Source organism: Gekko japonicus, unplaced genomic scaffold, assembly GCF_001447785.1.
Source record: "Gekko japonicus isolate JY-2015 unplaced genomic scaffold, Gekko_japonicus_V1.1 scaffold426, whole genome shotgun sequence".
Classification (NCBI taxonomy): domain Eukaryota; kingdom Metazoa; phylum Chordata; class Lepidosauria; order Squamata; family Gekkonidae; genus Gekko; species Gekko japonicus.
In genome coordinates this window covers 92464-116803 of record NW_015160848.1, presented here as the reverse complement: position 1 = coordinate 116803, position 24340 = coordinate 92464, and the positions used below count along the sequence as shown (strand labels likewise).

Below are 24340 nucleotides of genomic sequence, written 5' to 3'. Positions count from 1 at the left end.
TTTTACTGTCTTGGGGAGAATATGCTTCTTGACAAAGATTTTGTTCTGAAAGGGCTCCTATCATTGGCCGCATTGCCGTTGAGTGAAGAGGTGGACAACTGCAGTGACATTTCAGATGCCTTCAGTGTGCCTTCTTAAGATTTAGAGAAGAGAATAATAGATGGAGTTGGCTTATTTATCCTCTCCTTTAAAACTCATGATCATCAGATAGCATCCTATTCGGCTACATTGCCCTTGTCAGCTTCATACTCTGTAGAGTCTGTAGTTCATATTGTGTTAAATATACTTGTAATTTCTTGTGGAATCTTCATAATGGCTTAGAATGTTCATGCTCATTGACATGTGATTGTTACAGTCCTTTATTTCAATTAGACTGTCGTTTCATGCATTAATGACTGGGTGGTTGTTGTTTTTTGTCTCTGTGAGTTCTTGTTTTTTTTTAATATATATATATACTTAAGAAAAAGACAAGCATCCAGAAATCCTGTTATTTTTGTTTCCGATTGGAGTTGCCGGGACTTTACAAACTCTCAGGCCAATGAGACGATCAGCTGTGTACCCATATCAAATAAATCAATTGCCAGTGGTGGTTCACGTTCACATGAACTTTCCTTTCACATACACGATCTGCATCTAGAGACAGGGATACAGCAAACGCCTGCAGGATGGCGACAAGAAGTGCGCCCTCCCATATGGACACGGCCGCAGGGTCCGCCAAGAGCTCGTCCTGGGACAACTGTAGAAATGGGAGGCTGTACTATCACTACTTCTGATGGCGGCAGCTGACCAACACATGAAACATTCGCTCCAGGAAGTACGCCACAGGCAGTCGCTGGTGTTCTGACGGGGCCACAGGGTGAGCCACATGGACTCATTACTTCAACTGGGCGACCACAGACTGGAACACTGTGGACTGTGGGGCACCCACAGGGCATCTTGTGGAGCAGGAAGTGGACCTATAACAAGATAATGAGTAAGGCGGATTAATATTATTGAATAGGTGAAAAGGGGAGGGGGAAAACAGTGCAGACTTAGTATACCAAGAAAACAGCAGATTTCCAGAACAAAGGGGGGGGGGATTATTTAGACCCATTCCATTCTAACTCCATACTGGATTTGGGGACCATGTTGGACAATTCCAGGGCTATTTTTGGGCAGGAACGCACAGGGACGGAGTTCAGGCTGGCTCCCAAGTTGGCCACACCCAGCAGAAACTCATTAGCATAACAGGCCACACCCAACAGCAGAAACTCATTAGGATTGGCCACATTAGGGGTGCGTGGCCTAACATGCAAAGGAGTTCCTGTAACAAAAAAAGGTCCTGGGTTTTGACAACAAACAAGGTAAACAGAATAACGAGCAAAAGGTGGGTGTGGCTGGACGAGCACACTTCTGGTAACATGGGGGTGCGGCCTAATGTGCTAATGAGCCGTGGTGTCGGGGTGTGGCCTAATATGCTAATGAGTTTCTGCTGCTGGGTGTGGCCTGTTATGCTAATGAGTTCCTGCTGGACGTTTTCTACAAAAAGAGCCCTGGCAATTCTATATTATGAAGAAAAGAACAGATCACATCTTCTCATTCTTCTCAGTCTCTCAAGCAGCCTTTGCTCTTTTGAGGGGGTGGAATTCTAAAACATGGTGCTGGATTGTTATGTTTAACCTGTTCATATGGTTCTGGTCACCCATGCTCTTCATATAAACCCTCTGGGTGAAGCCATCAGGAAACATGGTGTTGAGTGTCACCAAAATGCAGGTGGCATCCAATTCTGGTTTGTTTGGTTTTTTCTTCCCCATTTCTCCTTCCCCGGGTGAGGCAATGCTGGCCCTAAATTTGCACTTGAAATCATTATTGTACTAGATCAAAAGACGAAACTCAACCCCGGGGCAGAGGGGAGGAAACGATGCTGTTTGGTGGTGCAGTCAACATCGGAAGGACAAAAGCCAGCCAAGTGTGAGACTTCTTGACAGTCTTGGGCAGACCATAAACCCAACATGGGGGGCACAGTGGAGAAAGCACACGAGAACACAAGAACTAAGAAGAGCCGCGCTGGTCCATCTAGTGGTCCATCTAGTCCAGCATCCTGTCTCCCACAGTGGCAACCAGTTGCCCCAGAGGGCCAAACAAACAGGGTATAGAGGCCGAGGCCTTCCCCTGAGAAGAACGTAAGAACAGCCCTGCTGGATCAGACTAGTGAGGGTCCATCTAGTCCAGCCTCCTGTCTCACACAGTGGCCAACAGGTTCCTCTGGAGGGCCAACAAGAAGGCAACGAGGCCGAGGCCCTCCCCTGATCTCGTCTCCTGGCTCTGGGATTCAGAGGCTCAGTGCCTCTGAATGTGGAAGTTCCCCTCAGTCACCATGGCTTGTAGCCATTTATAGACTTCTCCTCTGTGAATCTGTCTAATCCCCTTGTAAAGCTAAGAACATAAGAATATGAGACACCAATGTTGGATCAGGCCAATGGCCCATCCAGTCCAACACTCTGTGTCACACAGTGGCCAGAAATACCAGGGGCCATCAGGAGGTCCACCAGAAAAGCTGTGTATTCTTGTGGCCATCGTGACATCCTCTGGTGATGAATTCCACATTTGAATCACTCTCTGTGTCAAGTAGTATTTCCTTTGTACATCTGTCGCAGTGTGGGGAATGACTGGGCACTGCTTTGCTCCCCGTTTCAGTGTTCTCACCAACGCCTTGGGTAAAACCCAGCCCCTCTCACATGGGCTGCCCCAAGGACAACCTCTCAGCAGTGTCACACTGAAGCCCACCAAGCCGCCAGACAGGTGAGTAAGAACTTGTGCAGACCGCCTCCAGTTAAACAGACTTCATTTCTGCAAAGCACAAACTGTAGAAGGCACTGCATTTGAATCCCCCTCATTGTAGTTTTGAAAAGACTCCAAGTACTGACAGATTCAGGTCCCGGTCACATGAGCGGGATGATCCGCTGCCGAAGGAAGGCAAATTAGAGCCGGAGCAAAAAGAACCGCGGGAGCGCAATCCGATGTGCCCCCGTGGCTCCATGCTCCCTGCTCCGGCAGCTGATCACACTGTTGTGCAGCAAACCGGCAGCAGCGTGGTTGTGCATGTGCGTGGGACGGGGAATGGCGCTGGCTGCGATGGGCTACCAGCACTTCCCCGACCAGACGCCTTCCATTGCTGTGCATCATCTGGAAGGTGGTGCTCCATTTACTACTACCTTTTTGATGCACTTTTGTAGGCAGAAGGGACGGATAAGGGACGGGTGCACGCCGCTTCCCAGATGTTGCGGTGTGATCGCGCCCGCTTGATGAGCCCCCAATCCGTCCCTCTTGCGGGGCAAATCCTCCCATGTGAACGGGGCCTTAGTGTGTATTGTTTTAAATGGCTGACATCTAAGAGGACACATAGCAGGGAATGCTGCTTTTTGTTAAATTAAATGAAGAAAATATAAATTATGCTATATGTATGTGTGTTCACTTTGAGAACTGCTTGAGAATATGTGCTGTTGCACCTATTCTCTACAGCCAGTTTGGTGTAGTGGTGAGGAGCACAGATTCTAATCTGGGAGAACCGGTTTTGATTTCCCACTCCTCCACATGCAGCTGCTGGTGAGACCTTGGGTCAGTCACAAGTTCTTTTAGAGCTCTCACGAGCAATTCTCGAAAGAGCTCTCTCAGCCTCACCTACCTCACAGGGTGTCTGTCATGGGGAAGGGAAAGGGGATTGTAAATCGCTCTGAGACTCCTTCGGGTAGTGAACGGGGGGTGGGTATAAACCCAACCTCTTCTTCTTCTCTTCTTCTAAATATCTAAGATTGGCTTTGGTCACACACACACTAAATAATCCCCTTTCAATCCTCTTTCAGTGCACTTTCCAACTGGATTTTGCCAGTTCACACAGTAAAATCCAGTCGGAAAGTGTACTGAAAGTGGATTGTTTAGTGTGTGTAACCACAGCCATAGTTGCTCATATGTGTGTAATTTGGATACTCTAGATAATTCAGACGCTGGGAACCAAGTCTATTTCCAGCCTGAACCCATGTTTGAATCTGGAATAAAACTGATTCAGAGAATAATCTCATTCCCAAGATGGCCTGAAGCTGACATGTCCACCACTCACTCAAGTGCCTTGCCCAAGAATGGAATGTTTGCCATCCGGCAGCAGTAATTTAGGTCATTTGAGTCCAGGGGTATCTTCTTCAGGAGGCGTCTCATCACCAGTTCTTTGAAAGAGAAGAATTGAGAACCACTTTACCAGCCTAAACATCTAGAGACTATTAGCCATGCAGGGTAAGCCTCAAACCTAGATGTAGTGCACCATGCACCTTTAAACTGCTCGTCTACTTCACCGGGCCTCAACAACCAAAAGTCATCCATCCAGCTAAGACCAGACTGCAGGGACAGCAACTGGAGTTTGAAATTAATGGACGGTAGCATTTGAATTTTTTCAGAGGAGGATCTCCGACCTCCCCCCACACCATTTTTTACACCCAGCATGTCATAAGGAGAAGCATGTTGGCAGATATGCTTCATTGCCGTCTTTGGCAGGGAGGGAAGAAAGCACGGGGAGAAGGTTGGAGGGCCTCCTTCCTCTATGCCACAAAGGTCCCAATCAGAAGAAGAAGAAAAGGAGGAGGAAGAGAAAGAAGAAAAAGAGGAGGAGGAAGAAGAAGAGGAGGAGGAAGAAGACGAGGAGGAGGAAGAAGAAAGAGGAGGAGGAAGAGGAGGAGGAGGAAGAGATTGGATTTATACCCCACCCTTCACTACCCAAAGGTGTCTCAGAGCGGCTCACAAACTCCTTTCCCTCCCCCTCCCCACAACAGACACCCAGTGAGCAGTGTTCCCTCTAAGCCAAATCGGTGTGAGCTACCTCACAGTTCTTTAGCCTCCGGCTCACACATTTTTGTCTTAGCTCAGGAAGGAGGGCTCCAGAGCAAACTAATTTATGCACTAGCCAAATCGCTCACTCACAACTTTAATACCAGTAGCTCACAAAGTAGAATTTTTGCTCACAAGATTCCATAGCTTAGAGGGAACATTGCCAATGAGGTAGGTGGGGCTGAGAGAGCTCTTGACAGAAACAGCTCTTTTTCAAGAACAGCTCTTATCAGAACCAGGGCTATTTTTGGGCAGGAATGTACAGGAATGGAGCTCCGGCTGGCTCCCAAGTTGGCCATGCCCAGCAGGAACTGATTAGCATAATAGGCCACACCCAACAGCAGAAACCCATTAGGACTGGCTACATTAGGGGTGTGTGGCCTAACATGCAAAGGGTTCCTGCTACCAAAAAAAAAGCCCTGGGTTTTGACAACAAACAAGGTAAACAGAATAAGAAGCAAAAGGTGAGTGTGGCTGGATGGCCACACTTCTGGTAATGTGGGGTGTGGCCTAATATGCTAATGAGCTGCTCTGTCAGGGGTGTGGCCTATTATGCTAATGAGTTCCTGCTGTTGGGTGTGACCTGTTATGCTAATGAGTTCCTGCAGTGCTTTTTCTACAAAAAAAGCCCTGATCAGAACTACGGCTTGCCCAAGGTCATCCAGCCAGGTGCAAGTGGAGGAGTGGGGAATCAAACCCGGTTCTCCCAGATTAGAGTCCACGCACTTAAGCACTACACCAAACTGAAGAAGAAGAAGAAGAACAGGAGGAGGAGGAGGAGGAGGAGGAGATTGGATTCATACCCTCCCCTTCACTACCCAAAGGAGTCTCAGAGTGGACGTCAGTTTCTCCTAGACTCTGGTATACCATAGAACCAACTCACCAAAGTTGTCATTGTCTCCAGGAAATGAAGAAGAGATTGGATTTATACCCTGCCCTTCACTACCCAAAGGTGTCTCAGAGCAGCTTACAAACACCTTTCCCTTCCCCTCCCCAAAACAGACACCCTGTGAGGTGGGTGGGGCTGAGAGAGCTCTATTGAGGGCTGCTCATGAGAGAACAGCTCTGAAAGAACTTGTCACTGACCACACCAGCAGCCGCTTGTGGAGGAGTGGGGAATCAAACCCAGTTCTCCCGGATTAGAGTTCGCGCTCCTAACCACTACACAAAGCTAAGCCCGTGCCTCTCGCTTAAACAGCTTTCTCCTGCACTACAAAATGGAGGCTCACCTATGTGCCAACTCAGTGACAGTGACTGACCTTGTTTGACCCTTTGAGGGTATTTTGGGGGGGGTCCGCATCCTGAGATGCCTTGGATAAAAGCCCCCTCACAACCTGAACTGTACAATTTTCTGTCGAGTTTGTTAACGTTAAAGATGAAAAAGAAATGGTTCTTCTATTATGAAGGGTAAACTGGAAGTAAAGATTCTCGAACAGGATTATGTATGTTCTGTACCCATAATGAGCCAGCAATGTTCTTCAGGTGTATCTCTTGCCAGGAATTAAATGATCTGATACAGGAAGCTAACTAGTCACCTAGGGCTTCTTGTGTGCACACCTAATCTGATCGAATCAGGTCTGACCAGAGTCAACTAAAACAATCATCCAAGTCTTTGTCTCCTCATTCCACCGGTTAACCAAGGATGTGTCAGATGGGGAAGTAGAGATGGAGGATGGTATGTTTATTTCCTCGCTTTGTATGCTTTTCCCTTCATTGTGTAATCTCCCCTGAGGCTTATCAGTGTCATCTTTATTATGCAGTTAACAGACCTTCCAGTAACACAGTCATAAAAACAAATTATAATACTTTTACAGGTATGGTTAAAAATGTTCTTTCAGCATCCAAGATCTAGTTGCAGGAGTGTGTAATTATTATTTTTTTCTGAGTAAGAAAAGGGACAATTAGTCATTCTGCAGAACAACTGGATCCCTCGGCAATTATTTTATCTCTGACTCTTTTATAGGAACTACTGACTAAAAGCACATGAGTTATAATCTCTGTCACACAAGCATACAATCAAACCTTTTTATGAGTACAGGTGGGTAGCCGTGTTGGACTGAAGCAACAGGACAAAGTTTGAGTCCGGTGGTGCCTTTAGGACCAACAAAGTTTAATTTGAGGTATAATCTTTCATGTAGATACCTATCTGAAGAAGTGTGCATGCACACAAAAAGCTTATACTCAGAATTAGACTTGGTTGGTCTTAAAGGTGCCCCTGGACAAACACTTTGTTCTACCTTATAATGAAGTTTGCTTGTGGGAGAGGATTGTTGATGGCAAAACAATAGAACATGGTGTGGGGGAACAGGCCTGCTCTGGCCTGCAGGACCTGTTCCACCCCACCCTCCAAGGTTTTCCCAACACATGGAGAGGCTTTTCTTTCTCACTCAGCTAACCACTGCTACCATCTGACTTTCATAAGGAATTGCCTGCTGGAAAGGTCATTACTCCAAGTTCTGAGGCCTTGCCTCTGTGTCTCTGTCTGCCCAGTGCCTGGTCACCACAGGGACCATTTACTGCCTTGTACACCCCCGGAAGAATAGTCACTGGCCAACTGCTTGGCTTCCCATTGTCCAGGATGTGTCCAGGGTGGTGGAGGTCTATATAGTACAGAGAACCACTCCCAGCATCCAAAGTTATAAAGTATTTATTAAAGAGAAAATGTTCACAAGCATACTTTTAGCACCGCACCAGACTGAGCAAGGGATTCAAAATAAATGGGTAAAACACAATTCTTACGTCCCTTTCTCTACACATGCTCTATCCAGGCACATAACCAGGATCTTGTGGCTTGTGGGGCAATTTTTTTTTTTTTGGTGGGGATGCTATTATTTGCCATAATGGGGGGTGTGACCCCTCCCTCCCATCCTGCAAAATTTAAAGGAAACTTCAGCTGATCAGCAGGGAGCACATGGCTCACTGATCAGCTGGAGGATCTTTTAAATTTTTCAGGAGGGAGGGAGAGGGGAATGCTCCACCCCCACTTCTTCTTAAAAGCATTTAAAAGATCCCTTTAAATGTTTTTGGGAAGAAGCAGGGGACTTTAAATAAGGGGGGTGCCTTTTTAGGGAAGGGGGCAGAGCCCCCAGTTGCCCCACTATAGCTATGGGCCAGGCACTACCTGTTAAAACATAGAAAAGGCGACTTAGTTTAGGATGTTATGGCTCTCTACAGAGGTTTCAGTACCTTGAAGCTTCCTCCAGCTCTCCAGGGTCAGCACATGGTTAATGGCTGCCTCCTCCATACCCCAGTTAAGAGTTCTGTCTGCTCTGATGGACTCAACACAAAAGAGGCCTTCCTAATGCTCCCCAGAGTTTTATCACCTTGGTTGCTTTTGAGGGTGAGCTCCAAAGCATAGAGTATAATAATTCAATAATTCTCGATGTCATTATACGTCACTGAAGTCCTTCAACAAGCCTGGTCCTCCCTTTAGTTTTGAAAACCTCCAGGCAGCACCTGGAGATCTCCAAGATCAGTTCTTCTGGAAGAAATGGCTGCTTTGGGCAGTGGACTGTATGGCATTATACCCTGCTGAGGTCCCTCCCCACCCCAAACCCTGCCCTCCCCGAGCTCTACCCCTCAAATCTACAGGTATTTCCCAACCCACGACTGGCAACCCTGTAACTAGCTATAGAACCACTTTCCAGACTCTTGGAATCCAGAAAACATGGCATAGGAGGAGGTGCTTTTCTACCTTAGCTGCCACTGCATAGCCCCAAATCAATATAAATCTGGGGTGGAGGGAACCATACCCGTTACCCTGCGGCTCTCCTCCCATACTACCCACTTTGGGCAGCAAAATGACTTGGGACAGCCCTGCCTTATAGCTAAGCAGAAGGAAATAAACATGGCTCGCCTCCCTCTATTTTCCCCTTCCCTCCACCGCACCACCAGCCACAGCCGGGACACTCACCTGGAGCCTCTTTCTAGAGCTCATTTTATTTCTTCCCACAACAGGCCTTACTCCTAGTAACTTAAATAAAAACAAATAAAATTAAAAATAAAACTCTAATCCTACTGCATTGTTTATTTAACGTCCCATCTTGTTGATGGTATTGATTTGCTCTGTGTAATCCACTTGGGTACTGGTGAGAAAGACGGACTATAGATAACATAAATAAAACAATAAATAGATGATGTGCTCCTGTTCCAGTTCAGATAACGTCTATCACAGCTCTTTGATTTTATTCATGCAGAAGCCTTATCCATACCAAAGAGCAGTGATGCCAATCTGTCACTACGAATTTATTTACAGGGCTATTTTTTGTAGCAGGAACGCCTTTGCATATTAGGCGACACACCCCTAATGTAGCCAATCCTCCAAGAGCTTACAGTAGCCCCTGTAAGAAGAGGATTGGCAAGATTAGGGGTGTGTCTCCTAACATGCAAAGGAGTTTCTGCTACAAAAAGAGCCCTGATAGCTCATGTATGCAATACTAATGTAGAAGGGAGTACAAATTCTATGTAGCCCTAAACTACTCTACAATGGAAACTTTATTAACAATACTATACTATCAAATGTCTTAAAGTCAATAATTTTCAAAATCAGTGTTACAACATAAACATACATCAAAAAGTCGTAAATGCGTTACTTGTGAGACATTTATATTCCCCTTGCAACTGTTTATACATTGATTTATACTACATGGCTCTTTTTGCGGGCAGTTCAAAGTTATGAGCCGGGTTTCAGTTTGGTGTAGTGGTTAAGTGTGTGGACTCTAATCTGGGAGGACCGGGTTTGATTCCCCACTCCTCCACTTGCACCTGCTGATGTGACCTTGGGTCAGTCACAAGCTCTGGCACAGCTGTCCTTGAAAAAGAGCAGTTTGTGTCAGAGTTCTCTCAGCCCCACCCACCTCACAGGGTGTCTGTTGTGGGGAGGGGAAGGGAAAGGAGTTTGTAAGCCGCTCTGAGACACCTTTGTGTAGTGAAGGGCGGGGTATAAATCCAATCTCTTCTTCTCTTCTTCTTCTTCATTCCCGATTTTTTGTTGCTGTATACTAACATTTGATAGTATAGTATTGTTAATAAAGTTTCCATTTTCAAGCAGTTTAGGGCGACATAGCATTTATACTCCCTTCTACTGATTCGGCAGTGCGATACTAACGTGGCATAACCAGAAGGACGCGGCTTCATCTGTGAAGGTGAAAATTCTCCACCTCACTTGTTCCCAAATTTCTGCATTTCTCCTGAACTTCAGGGAATTCCAGGTACCCATTCAAGCGCCATCCCCAGTCTGAAGTAGGAGGCAGGTGCAGTTGCCCACTCTAGCTTCAGAAATCCCTGGAGATCCGGGGGGAGGAGCCTGGGGAGGGACTTCAGTTTCTCCTAGACTTCGTTATACCATAGAATCAATCCACCAAAGCTGTCATTGTCTCCAGGGAAAGAAAAAGAAGAGATTGTATTTATACCCCAGTTTGGTATAGTGGTTAAGTGAGCGGTCTCTAATCTGGGAGAACCAGGGTTGATTCCCCACTCTTCCACTTGCAGCTGTTGGATGACCTTGGGCAAGCCACAGTTCTGGCGGAGCTGTCCTTGAAAGAGCAGTTTCTGTCAGAGCTCTCTCAGCCCCACCTACTTCACAGGGTGTCTGTTGTGGGGAGGGGAAGGGAAAGGAGTTTGTAAGCCGCTCTGAGACTCTGAGTGAAGGGTGGGGTATAAATCCAACCTTTTCTTCTTCTTCTTCTTCTTCACCACCCAAAGGAGTCTCAGAGTGTAGAGTGCTATCAAGTTGCAGCTAACTCTTGACACTACCAGGAAAGGGGCTTTCAAGACAAGTGAGAAGAAGAGGTGGTTCTCCATGGCCTTTCCTCTGCACAGCCTTCCTCGGTGGCCTCCCTTCCAAGTTCCTATCCTACACAGCTTCCACAGTCTGGTCAGACTGGGTCCTTCCATGCTTCCTCCCCTCCATCATCACTCCTTACCTAACACCAAGATGCTGATCCTGAATTGGCAGCGCAATGATATGGGCTCTTTTTGTAGCAGGAACTCCTTTGCATATTAGGTGACCCGCCCCTAATGTAGCCAATCCTCCAAGAGCTTACAGTAGCCCCTGTAAGTTTGCGGTCACACAGAGCATTAGCCATGCTACAGAGACGGAAGTTAGGCGGATTTTCCGGGCGCGATCACAGTGCAACATCTGGGAAGCGTAGAGCTCCCGTGGCGCACCCAAGGCTTCCCGCCAAAGATGCGAGGTAAAAAAACTAGTACCTCCGAGGTGCTAGTTTCCGGAAACTGTGGGGCAAGGGTGGGCATCTGATTGCGTTTCCAGTGGCATCCAGCGCCCGCCCATGTCCCCTCGCAAAAAGGGGGTTTTTTTCTCCCCCAAGTCTCAATGGGATGCGCACAAGCACCCAGCAGAGCATGTGCAAACTTCAGTTTAAAAAAACCCAAAACACAACCCTGTTTGCCGCGCTGGCCCGCTTCTTTGCCTGTGGTGTGATCGGCACCTCCCCCCTAACCACGGGACCTCGACGGGACCTCAACCGGACGTCTGATCGTGCAGCCGCGCGTTATTTTGCTCCGGGGCAAACAGCCAGCCCCCCCCCCCGCATTTTCCAGCCTGCATGACCGGAGTCTAAGAAGAAGAGCTCTGTAAGCTCTTGAAGGATTGGCTACATTAGGGATGTGTCACCTAATATGCAAAGGAGTTCCTGCTACAAAAAAGCCCTCAGGAATGCATGAAAGCAGTGTTTAGCATAATTCAAAGCAGTGTTTATTAATTTCTTTTGTATCCCACCTTTTGCACTCATAAAACTCAGGGTGGCATACATTCCAGCCCGGGGAGGTTTCCCCTCCCTTCAGTGACCACCCCCCAAAATTTTCGCTTCTGAAGACTGCAGCATCCGGCAAGTTCAGACCACACACCAAGCCTGCTAGGGAAAATAATGTCTAGCACACCTCTTCTTTTCCTGGATTCAACAGCCTAAAGGTCGTGCACTCTTAACACAAACTCGGCTTGTCGAATGTGGAACCCACAGTTGTTAAGTCCTATATCAAGAAAGGGTTTGCTTGAGCACATGGTCTCGGGCCCGCAGGGTTTGCTCTTCTTTCGTTTTTGGTATCCCTCCACCGAAATCACTGCCTTCCTATGCTTTTGGTGTAGTGATTAAGTGTGCGGATCTAATCTGGGAGAATCAGGTTTCATTCCCCACTCATCCACTTGCAGCTGCTGGATGACCTTGGGCAAGCCATAGTTCTGTCGGAGCTGTTCTCTCAAGGACAGTTCTGGAAAGAGCTCTCTCAGTCCCACCTACCTCACAGGGTGTCTGTTGTAGGGAGGGGAAGGGAGAGGAGTTTGTCAGCCGCTCTGAGACTCCGAGTGAAGGGTGGGGTATAAATCCAATCTCTTCTTCTTTATGGCCCAAATTATTTTAGAGCTTTCTTATTATCTCGATTGAATGAACAGTCCACTCCAGTTATGAAGGGAAGATTAAGAAAGATGCCTTACTCAGACCAACTTTGTGATTGTTCTCAGGGGCAAATTGGAACTTTAATACATATTTTATTGGAGTGTCCCTCAGCCTTAGAAGTAGGTTTTTTAACACAGTAGCTAGATCATTTTTCATCTTCGTCTCATCACAAATTAGCTTTACTCCATTATATCTGACTGATTCCCTAACCTTACCCTTGCTGCTGCAAGATTTTTTTTTCCCATTGGTTTTCAAAAAGAGACTACATGGTCATCTGACAGCAGTGCTGGTTGTGTGAACTTAGGCAGATTATGAGAAGCCTCAGTGCTTAGTTCTCATGGCCCTTCCTTACATGCCCAGGGAAATGCTGATTGGCACTTTGGGGTCAGGAAGCAGTTTTTCTCCATGCCAGTTTGGCCAGGGATCCTTCAGGGTTTTTGTCATCTTCTGGGCATAGAACAGCGGTCACTGTGGTTGTAGAGGGGGAGGTATTTGTGAATTTCCTGCATTGTGCTGGGGGTTGGACTAGATGACCCTGGAGATCCCTTCCAACTCTTTGATTCTGTGAGTCCAGATGATGCTATTTAACGGAAGGGTTTTTGAGTGTTCAAGAATTTAGTCAAGGAGCTTTAATCAGATTAAATGAATTCGAATCATATATAGAATTATATAGCAAAATAGAGGAACATCTACCAAGCAATATTTATTTATTTATTTAGGATTTATATCCCGCCCTCCCCAAAGGCTCAGGGCGGCTAACAATGAGACATGAATGCCAAAGTTAAAACAGTCAAAACACAATAAAACAAAAATCTGGAACGCTTCACAAATGTGCGTGTTAGTTTGCAGGAAAATATGGTAGTTTGCAGGAAAATAAGAATTTCAGTTTCTGAACACTGAATATTCTTGCCAAGTGTCTAATCCAGGGAGTAATATATTTATCATGGGACTTTAAAAAAAATAGCAACAATATTTTAAAAGTCCGAAGTATGCAATCTGGTAGGTGAGGGGGAAAAGCAACACATCTGCGGCTCTCTGAAGGAATGTTGTTGTTTTTAGTTGTCGCATCATTCCGGCTGAGTTAAAAGCATTACATCGCTTAACGCAGATGCTCATCTAAATTTAGGAACTATCAAACAATAAAAATAAGACTGGAAGGCAAAAGCATCCATAAACATAACTATTTAATATAGAGGAGAGCATTTACGTTTAGCATCAGTAATTTTCAAACACCAGTCCCTGTTTAAAATCTTTTCTGGGGTGACTATAAAGATTCTTTTTGGCAGTGGTTTCCTTTTTAAAACTGTCTTTGTAAACAGGGAGCCTATTTTAAAAAAATAGTCATGGATAATAATGTCTTTGTTAATAGGAAAGGATTTTTTTCTTCAAAATTTAGGTTATCTAATCACAGTTTAATGAGAGAAACTACATTGTATAAAATTTTGTGGGTTTTTTTTAACATAAGATCATATGTTAAGATCAGGCCAATGGCCCATCCAGTCCAACACCCTGTGTCACACAGTGGCCAAAAGTACCAGGGGCCATCAGGAGGTCCACCAGTGGGGCCAGGACACTAGAAGCCCTCCCACTGTTAAGAACATAAGAAAAGCCAATGTTGGATCAGGTCCATGGCCCATCCAGTCCAACACCCTGTGTCACACAGTGGCCAAAAGTACCAGGTGCCATCAGGAGGTCCACCAATGGGGCCAGGACACTAGGAGCCCTCCCACTGTGTGTGTGTGTGTGTCTGTGCTTGCATGCCTGGAAATCATGGTGACTTCGCAGCCCCTACTGGGGTTTTCAGAGAGGTGACGATTACCTGCCTCTGCTTCCCAGCCCTGGTATTCCTTGGAAGTCTCTCTTCCAATACTTGCCAGGGTCAGCCCTACTTAGCTTCCTAGATCTAATAAGATTGGGCTTGCCTGGGCTACCCAGGTCAGGGCAGGGACCTTAGTTTTAATTCAACGACCTTGAACCAGTATAAGGAAGAAAACTCAGTTATAACTAAATGAAAAAAGATGGGGTAATGAATCAAGGTCAGCGAGGCCAGTCGGAAAGTAATATGTTTGCTTCCCTAGTGATTCTGTTTATTTTCATTATTCTAACAGTAAACTGGAAGAGAAGGTGGCATGGTAAAGGTAAAGGTAAAGGTTCCCCTTGCTCGAAAACCAGTCGAATCCGACTCTAGGGTTGCGGTGCTCATCTCTGTTTCCAAGCCGAAGAGCCAGGGCTGTCCGAAGATGTTTCCGTGGTCATGTGGCCCGCATGACTAAACACCAAGGCGCACGGAACGCTGTTCCCTTCCCACCGAAGTGGTACCTATTTATCTACTTGCAATTTCTTGCTTTCAAAGTGCTAGGTGGCATGGTATGATCCAGTTTGATCAGATCTCCGAACCTAAAAAGGGCCGAAACGTGGATGGGAGACCACCAAGGAACGTTCTGCAGAAGAAGGCATCAGCAAACCAACTCTGCTTCCCAATGGCCTTGAAATCTCCTTTCTGAGGATGCCATAAGTTGGTTGCAACTTGATGGCAAACATACGTAATCGTAAATTATTTTGCAAATGGAAATAGTTGAAAATATAGGTATATATACCCATGGGATTTAGGTGTTATGGCTTGTACCAAGTTCATAAACTAAATGGAAGATCAGTGCTTAAAACAGTCAAGATGGTGTTTCCAGCTATGCTCATAAAAGGCTATTCTTGTACTGTTCCGCCCACTGTTCAGCCCAACATCAGGGAAGACCTTAGTCTCTGTGCCTTGTTGGCCCTCCAGAGGAACTGGTTGGCCACTGTGTGAGACAGGAGGCTGGACTAGATGGACCAATGGACTGATCCAGCAGGGCTCCTGAGAGCCAGTTTGGTGTAGTGGTTAAGAGCATGGACTCTAATCTGGGAGAACCGGGTTTGATTCCCCACCCTTCCACATGCAGCTGCTGGTGTGACCTTGGGGCAGTTACAAGTTGTTTCAGAGCTGTTCTCTCACAAGCAGTTCTCAAAAGAGCTCTCTCAGCCCCACTTACCTAACACAGAGTCAGTTGTGCGGAGGGGAAGGGAAAGGAGATTGTAGGCCACTCTGAAACTCCTTCAGGTAGTGAAGGGGGGTATAAATCCAATCTCTTCTTCTTCTTCTGCACCTCTGATGTCCTTATGAATGTCTCAGGCTCTATGCTTTGTTGGCCATCCAGAGGAACTGGTTGACCACTGTGTGAGACAGGATGCTGGACGAGATGGACCACTGCTCTGATCCAGCAGGACTCTTCTGGTGTTATAAAGGCCTTGGCCTCTATGGCCTGTTGTTGGCTCTCCAGAGGAACTGGTTGGCCAATGTGTGAGACAGGATGCTGGACTGGATGGACCACTGGCCTGATCCAGCAAGGCTCTTCTGGTGTTCTTATAAAGGCCTCGGCCTTTCTGCCCTGTTGTTGGCCCACCAGAGGAACCGGTTGGCCACTGTGTGAGACAGGATGCTGGACGAGATGGACCACTGGCCTGATCCAGCAGGGCTCTTCTGGTGTTATAAAGGCCTTGGCCTCTATGCCCTGTTGTTGGCTCTCCAGAGGAACCAGTTGGCCAATGTATGAGACAGGATTCTGGACTAGACAGATCACTGGCCTGATCCAGCAGGGTTCTGGTGTTCTTATAAAGGCCTTAGCCTCTCTGCCCTGTTGTTGGCCCTCCAGAGGAACCGGTTGGCCACTGTGTGAGACAGGATGCTGGACAAGATGGACCACTGGCCTGATCCAGCAGGGCTCTTTTAAAATTTTTATTTATGATTTTAACTTCACCATAAACAGGTGTATCTGGTACAATATTAAAATTACATACAGCAAGTCTATCACATTATTTTTTACATAACCAGGTATATAATCTGTTCCATCTTTCTCTAAACAGGTCATCATCTTTCCCTTGTAGTATTATTGACAATTTGTCCATCTCCGCTATATCCAACAATCTAGATATTATATCTTCTTTGGAGGGTATTCTTTCCGATTTCCAATATTTCACGAGCATAATACGTGCTGCTGTTAATATATATGTTATTACATATTGATCTATTTTTTTTAACCTTGTCTGGTAGTATATTTAACAAAAAGACTTCTGGTATATATAGTAATTCCATGTTCTTTTTTCTTTTTTCTTTTTTAAAAATTCTATGTTCAAATTTCATAAATTATTTTATATACTTTGAGCTAATAGTTTTGAGTTACATGGCACCTCCACCACATATAATAGAAAGTTCCTACACTGTGCTTACACTCCTAACAGTTTTTAGACATATTTGTATAACATTTTGCTATTCTGGTGTTCGGGTGTTCTTATAATGGCCTCAGCCTCCCTGCCCTGTTGCTGGCCCTTCAGAGGAACCGGATGGCCACTGTGTAAGACAGGATGCTGGACTAGACAGACCACTGGCCTGATTCTGCAGGGCCCTTTTGGTGTTCTTATAAAGGCCTTGGCCTCTATACTCTGCTGTTTGCCCTACAGAGGACCTGGCTGATCCCTGTGTGATATACAAATATATACAAGGGGGACCAGCAATTCAAAGCAGTACAATAATAATGATGAAAAATTGCTGTGAGTTCACAAATCACAATGAATAGACAATAATAACTAGTACAGAATTGACGCTTGATGATGTTTGTAATTTCTATGTTTTCAGAACACAGGACGTCAAATACGGAAGGTGAGCGATACGAACATCTCGAGTGGTTGTTCGTTTCGAGACAACTCTTTTTCAACCAAATTCAGTTCTCTGGTTGTCTTATAGTGTTTAGCTGTGATATCAATCTTATCCAACATCCGTAAAGCACATAGGCTAACAAGTTTTAACAGCACAAGGGCTAACAAATTCTAAATTCGGACAACAAGACTTGTTGTCCGAATTTAGAATTTGTTAGCCCTTGTGCTGTTAAAACTTGTTAGCCTATGTGCTTTACGGATGTTGGATAAGATTGATATCACAGCTAAACACAATAAGACAACCAGAGAACTGAATTTGGTTGAAAAAGAGTTGTCTCGAAACGAACAACCACTCGAGATGTTCGTATCGCTCACCTTCCGTATTTGACGTCCTGTGTTCTGAAAACATAGAAATTACAAACATCATCAAGCGTCAATTCTGTACTAGTTATTATTGTCTATTCATTGTGATTTGTGAACTCACAGCAATTTTTCATCATTATTATTGTGATCCCTGTGTGAGACAGGATGCTGGACTAGACAAACCGGTGGTCTGATCCTGCAGGGCTCTTCTGATGTTCTAATTAAGTCCCTAAGCCTTGCTGTCTCCAATTCACAGGCTGAGACCAGAGACAGGGCTCAATAGCGGTGATACCTCATCTTTGGAATGCACAACCCTCGAGGCTCTGCTGGTGCCAGCCTTCTTGTCCTTTAGGCATAAAGCCAAAAATACTTCATTTCATACAGGCTTTTAATTGAAGCGTTCCATCGTAAAAACCTGTTTTTAACTCTCTAATTCTATCTTGAGGCCTACCTTGTGAATGTCATTTTAGGCTACTAAAGCGGCAATTCTCAAGACGTGTTCCTGAAAATAAGACCCATTGAATTTGAATACGATTAAACCCCCCCCCCCCCCAAGTATACACCTGCTGAGGAACCCTCAATGCTTCAGGCTGTTTTTAGGCATACTGGCATTATATACACACACACATATATACATATATATACACACACACGTATTATTATTTATTTGTAAATTTATATCCCGCCTCTCAGCCCTTATCAGAACCACCAAGCTGGGGCCTGGGGACCTCCCGTTTTTACAACTGATCCCCAGCCGACAGAGATCAGCTCCCCTGGAGAAAATGGCTGCCTCGAAGGGTGGCATTGTACCCTGTTGAGGCCCCTCCCCTCCCCAAACCCCGCCCTCTCCCGGATCCAATCCCCCCAAAGTCTCCAGGTATTTTCCAACCCAGACTTGGCAACCCTAATAAAGAGACACCTTCAAAACCTTTTACATCAAAATAAGAACACACAATTGAAACAAAAAACAAGCTAAAATGTGCGTACAAAAACCCAAAACAGCAAATGAAAGGACAGGAAAAAAGGATGACTGGAGGAATGGCAAACAAAACAGACAAATAAAAGATGGTGGGAGATGGTGGGAGAGGGAGACAGGCAAGTCTCTCTAGTCAGAGGATTCGAGTTGTAGTGCCTTGACCAAGGAGACAGAAGGCAGGGCCATTACCCAGTTTCACCCGGTTTCAAGCCAGTAATGATCCGTTTTGAAGTGAACCGGTATAGGGCTGCCATTTCACACATGGCTTTCCCCTTCCAGTAAAGAGCTGGATCTGAAGCGGTTTGCCATTTCAGACTTCACCGCTTTTTCCCCACCGTTTTTTCCCCGCGGGGGTATTCTCCAGTTTTTTTTTTTTGAACGTTCGCTTTAGAGCGCTATAACGCTATAAAGCAAACATTCAAAAAAAAAAAGCCGGAGATCGCCCACGCGGGCAAAAAACGGTGGGGAAAAGCACATCAGAACTGGGAGAGGAAACTGAGGAGTACTTGGAAGCGGTTGACAGGTGAAACACTTCAGCCCCGTTTCCTAAATGGGACAGAAGCGATTGTGTATGAAATGACAAATATATTCTGGAAGGGAAAACGGTTCTGTCTGAAATGACAGACCAGAAACCATTTGGGAACCGTTCCTCTTCCGGAATATATTGCCTGTCTGAAATTCCTCAATGATAGTAGCAGTTGTGTTAGGGTTGCCAGGTACTTCCTGACAACCGGAAGCAGCAGGGAGGCCCAGCCTTCATACAGTGACATCTCTATGCTACTGCCTACATGACCTGGAAGTTATATCATGTTGGGGTGGCACTCTGGTATTTGGGTTAAAACTCTATGGTAAATTTGGCGAAGAAGAAGAGGAGGAGGAGGAGGAGGAGGAGGAGGAGGAGATTGGATTTGTACCCCACCATTCACTCAGAGTCTCAGAGCGGCTTTCAACATCCTTACCCTTACCCAGTTTGGTGTAGTGGTTAAGTGCGAGAACTCTAATCTGGGAGAACCGGGTTTGATTCCCCACTCCTCCACTCGCACCTGCTGGATGACCTTGGGCAAGCCGTAGTTCTGATAAGAGCTGTTCTTGAAAAAAGAGCAGTTTCTGTCAAGAGCTCTCTCAGCCCCACCTGCCTCACAGGGTGTCTGTTGTGGGGAGGGGAAGGGAAAGGATTTTGTAAGCCGCTCTGAGACTCCCTTGGGTACTAAAGGGTGGGGCATAAATCCAATCTCTTTTTCTCCTTCTTCTCCTTCTTCTTCTTCTTCTTCCCTCCCCACATCAGACACCCTGTGAGGTAGGTGGGGCTGAGAGAGCTCTGACAGAAATGTCTCTTTTTAAAGAACAGCTCTAATCAGAACAACGGCTTGCCCAAGGTCACACCAGCAGCTGCACGTGGAGGAGTGGGGAATCAAACCCGGTTCTCCCAGATTAGAGTCCACACACTTAACCACTACACCAAACTGGCTCTCGATTTATATCTCTGAAACAGAGACTCCTCGACATTGAGAAACAAACCCTCTGGTTTCTTGCAGGTAACACTTGTTTCCTCGCACTTAACCACTACACCAAACTGGGTAAGGAGATTGAAAGCCGCTCTGAGACTCTAAGTGAAGGGTGGGGTATCTTCTTCTTCTTCTTCCCTCCGCACATCAGACACCCTGTGAGGTAGGAGGGGCTGAGAGAGCTCTTTTGAAGACTGCTGTTATAGGAACAACTCTGAGAGAACTGTGGCTGAGAGAACTTGCCCAAGGTCACCCACCAGATGCATGTAGAGGAGTGGGGAATCAAACCCCGTTCTCCAGATTAGAGTCCTCCACTCTTAACCACTATACCAAACTGGTTCTCAATAGGGTTTTTGCCCAAAGACCAGAGTTTTGCCCCCGATGTCCTGGAAGTTATGGTGTCACTTCTGGGTCATGTGGGTAATGATGCTGGGTCTCTCTCTTTTCTGGTGTTCCACTTGCCACTGCCGCCCCCCACCAGCCAACTGATCAGTGGCAGGGAGGTATGGTCTGGGAGTGGGGGAGCCCACCTTCACCAGGGGAACTTGCAACCTAGGTTGGGTAGGTTTGTAACGGTGCTGGTAGTCCTTCGGCTATGTTGATCTCAAGACATATAGGGCTTTAATTGTCAAAACTAGGAACTTGAATTTTGGCCAGAACAGACTGAAAGCCAGTGTAGTGGTTAAGAGTGGTGGATGTGGCAGAATCGGATCTGGAGAACCGGGTTCGATTCCGCACTCCTCCACATGAAACCAACTGGGTGACCTTGGGTCAGTCACAGCACTTTCAGAGCTCTCTCAGCCCCACCTACCTCACAGGGTGCCTGTTGTGGGGAGAGGAATAGAAGATGATTGTAAGCCGCTCCGAGACTCCTTTGGGTAGCGAAGGGTGGTGTATAAAAACCAACTCTACTTCTTCTTCTAGATGGACCATGACTGGAGTGAAGAGGTCCCTGCAACCCACTCCGGAGAACGTTACGGCCAGAGCATTTCATGGTCTGTATATTATTGATCATTCTTATGCTGTGGCTTTTGTTATATCGTTTTGCTTAAACACAGCAAGCTGCCTTCTGCTGCATAGACTGTTGGTCTATCATGGTCAGTAATCAGGGCTGTTTTTGTAGCAGGGACTCCTTTGCATATTAGGCGACACACCCCTAATGTAGCCAATCATCCAAGAGCTTACAGAGCTCTGCTTACAGGGGTTACTGTAAGCTCTTGAATGATTGGTTACATTGGGGGTGTGTCACCCAGGGGTCATTTCCTGCAGGAGCGCACGGGAGCGGAGCTCTAGCAGTAAAGAGCCCAGGGGGCGGGCACATGCAACAAGCCCCACCCCCTGCTCCCAGCAGGCCTCAGTCAGAGCAAGAAGCAGCCAGGTAAGATGCAGAGCTCCCCCCCTGCCCCCCCGGTCCAAAACATTCCAGTGGCACCTTTAAGACCAAGTTTTTATCAGGTACAAGCTCTCGCTTCTCTGCGAGGACAGATCTGCATGTCCCCCCCCCCATAGCTAGCAATCCAAAACTGAGCCTGAGTGGTGTGTATTCCCTTCTGACACACTTCCGGTGATGTCAAGGGGTGTGGCATGTGCAAATAAGTTATGCTAATGGTTTATGCTAATGAGCTCCTGCACCTCTTTTTCTACAAAATGACCCCCGCTGCCAGCGGTGTGCCTAAGAGAAATTCTCTAAATTCCTCCTTACTCAATTACTCTGCAATGCTAATGAGCTCCTGCACCTCTTTTTTCTACGAAATGACCTCTGCTGTCACCTAATATGCAAAGGAGTTCCTGCTACAAAAAGAGCCCTCAGTATTCTCTCAAATCAGCTTTCCAGGGCAGGAGCAGCCTTAGTGATTCCAGGGCCCTGGAAAAAAGCCCCCGATGAGGGTTTCCAAGCAAGATCTGGCCTCTATAATTGCCCAGAGTGGGGCAGGCACAAGCCACTGAACCCCCACCACAGTGACCAGGCAATCCTCACTATAGGGTTCTCAGGTCCCTCTGAACAGCTAGCGGGGGATGGTGGGTGGACTTACCAGGAGCAGAGAGGAACCCCCAGCATTTCAGCAACATGTCTATGTGACCCAGAAGTGACGTAGGCACGGCAGGGATATCCGGGAGGGGACACTCTGGTTTTGGGGCAAAACTCTATGGTAGATTTAGCTGATGCCATAGAATTTTTGCCCAATAACCAGAGTGCCGCCCCAACACCCCCAATTTGCCTATGCCCCTTCCAGTTCATGTAGGCACATTGCTGAAGTTCTGGGCATTCTGCCCTTTTTGGGAAGTGGAGAGGTGGGGCCTGGCAGTGGGAGACCCCCCCGCCCCCACCAGGGGGTTTGGCATCCCTATCCCACTATGTTGTACGAGTGAGCAGATGTTGTACAAGGAGCCCTTCCTGAGGCAAGGCATTCCCCCTTGCATAATTCCCAGAACCCGTCTGGCCCCTTCTGGACCCGCCAGTGCTCAATTCCTTTCCATCCCCGGGAGAAGGAGAAAATGGTTGCCTGTCTTAGTCCCTTACCAGGTCTCTATGGACCGTGCTGGCAGAAGTGTGGCTTCTCAGTAGGCCTCTCCCTACCCTTGGCACAGCACAGCTGATTGTCAGCCCCTGGTGGGCCATCTGCACAACTGCTAAAGCGACTAAGAACCTCAGAAGAGCCCTGCTGGATCAGACCAGTGGTCCATCTAGTCAAGCGTCCACTCTCACATAGTAGCTAACCAGTTCCTCTGCAGGGCCAACAACAGGGCACGGAGGCCGAGGCCTTCCCCTGAGAAGAACACCAGAAGAGCCCTGCTGGATCAGACCAGTGAGGGTCTAGTCCAGCCTCCCATCTCACACAGGGGCTAGCCAGTTCCTCTGGAGGGCCAACAACAGGGCAGAGAGGCAGAGGCCTTCCCCTGAGAAGAACATCATAAGAGCCCTTCTGGATCAGGTCAGTGATCCATCTAGTCCAGCATCCTGTCTCACACAGTTTCCAACCAGTTTCCAACCTCTAGAGCAGGGGTGTCAAACATGCGGCCTGGCGGCTGGATCAGGCCCCCAGAGGGCTTCCGTCAGGCCCACGGTGGAACTGGCCATCTCCTGCTTCTAGTTCTGCTGCTGCATCATAGCTTGCTTTGCCAGACTCTCTTAATCACTCAGCCATTTCATGTTTCAACCTGGGTCCTAGACTCAGAACTCTGAGCATGAGATTTCTGTGGTGAACGTCAATAAATCAAAAGTAGGTTTGCAGCTTACAGAGCGAATGTTTTAAGCATGTTTTTATTTTAAGTAAAAAAAATTGTGTTTGTGTCTTTTATAAAGTTTATATCTCCACTACCGGGCATTATGCATGGTCCGGCCCAACAATGTCTCATTTATGTCAGATCTGACCCTCATAACAAATGAGTTCAACACCCCTGCTCTAGAGGGTCAACAACAGGGCATAGAGGCTGAGGCCTTCCCCTGAGAAGAACATCAGAAAAGCCCTGCTGGGTAAGACCAGCGGTCCATCTAGTCCAGCATCCTGTCTCACACAATGGCCAACCAGTTCCTCCGGCGGTCCAACAACAGGGCAGGGAGGCCGAGGCCTTCCCCTGAGAAAAACATCAGAGCATTGTTGGATCAGGCCAATGGTCCATCTAGTCCAGCATCCTGTCTCACACAGTTTCCAACCAGGTCCTCTGGGGATCCAACAGCAGGCCAGAGAGGCCAAGGCCTTCCCCTGATGTTGCCTCCTGGCTCTGGGATTCAGAGGCTTAGTGCTTCTGAATGTGGAGGTCCCCCTCAGTCACCATGTCTAGTAGCCACTGATAGACTTATCCTCCATGAATCCATCACAACATCCCCTGGCAGCGAAGTCCACATTTTAATCCCTCTCTGTTCTGTGCAACAGAATGTCTGCAAGAGAATGACTAACTTGATCCTCCTCAGAGCGACTGAGAGCAGTGGGCAGTGCCACAAAACAGCTGGAGAATCCGGGGACCCACAGGGCCCCGTCCACATGGAGCCCAGGAAAACTGACCTGAATGTCCCATGGCCAAGATCGCCTCTGCCCCAGGGTCTCAGGTAGAAATCTATCCCATCTCCTGCAACTTGATCCTCTTAACTGGAGATGTCAGGATGGAACCTGAGATTCCTGCAGGACACTGAACACCGGTTGTGTGTCCCCTCGAGCAGATCTCCAGACAGGTGACACCGAAACATTTTAGATAAAGAATTGAGCAAGTTGTAAACTCTGCTAAGCTAAATACGTTTTAAAAGGGTTCCTTTCATCTACCGACTGAATTATCACAGACTTACCAGAAGAAGGAAGAGAGAAGCAGAAGACAGGAGCAATCGCAAGAGACTTGCTCAGAAGTCATAGATGGAGTGCTTTTATGCTGTTCCCTTCGGAGCTTAATGAGAGTGACTCATTCTAAAAAATAACGGGTGTGTCTATGCCAGTGCATATTGCCTACAAATCACAGGTGTAATCCCAGACATAATAGACAGATATTACACATGGGCGTCATTTTGGAATATCATAGGTCTGGAACGAGTTCTTACTAAGTTTTGAGTCTGT

General features: G+C 46.9%; 1 long non-coding RNA gene across 1 annotated transcript; it reads right to left on the bottom strand.

Annotated features, from left to right (window-relative positions):
• On the bottom strand, positions 1 to 24133 carry LOC107118285. The gene is made up of 2 exons (XR_001482760.1): positions 24079 to 24133; positions 1 to 956 (listed from the first exon to the last, which is right to left on the bottom strand). It is a non-coding gene; the product is annotated as an uncharacterized LOC107118285 (long non-coding RNA).
• Positions 24134 to 24340: the final 207 nt, after the last annotated feature.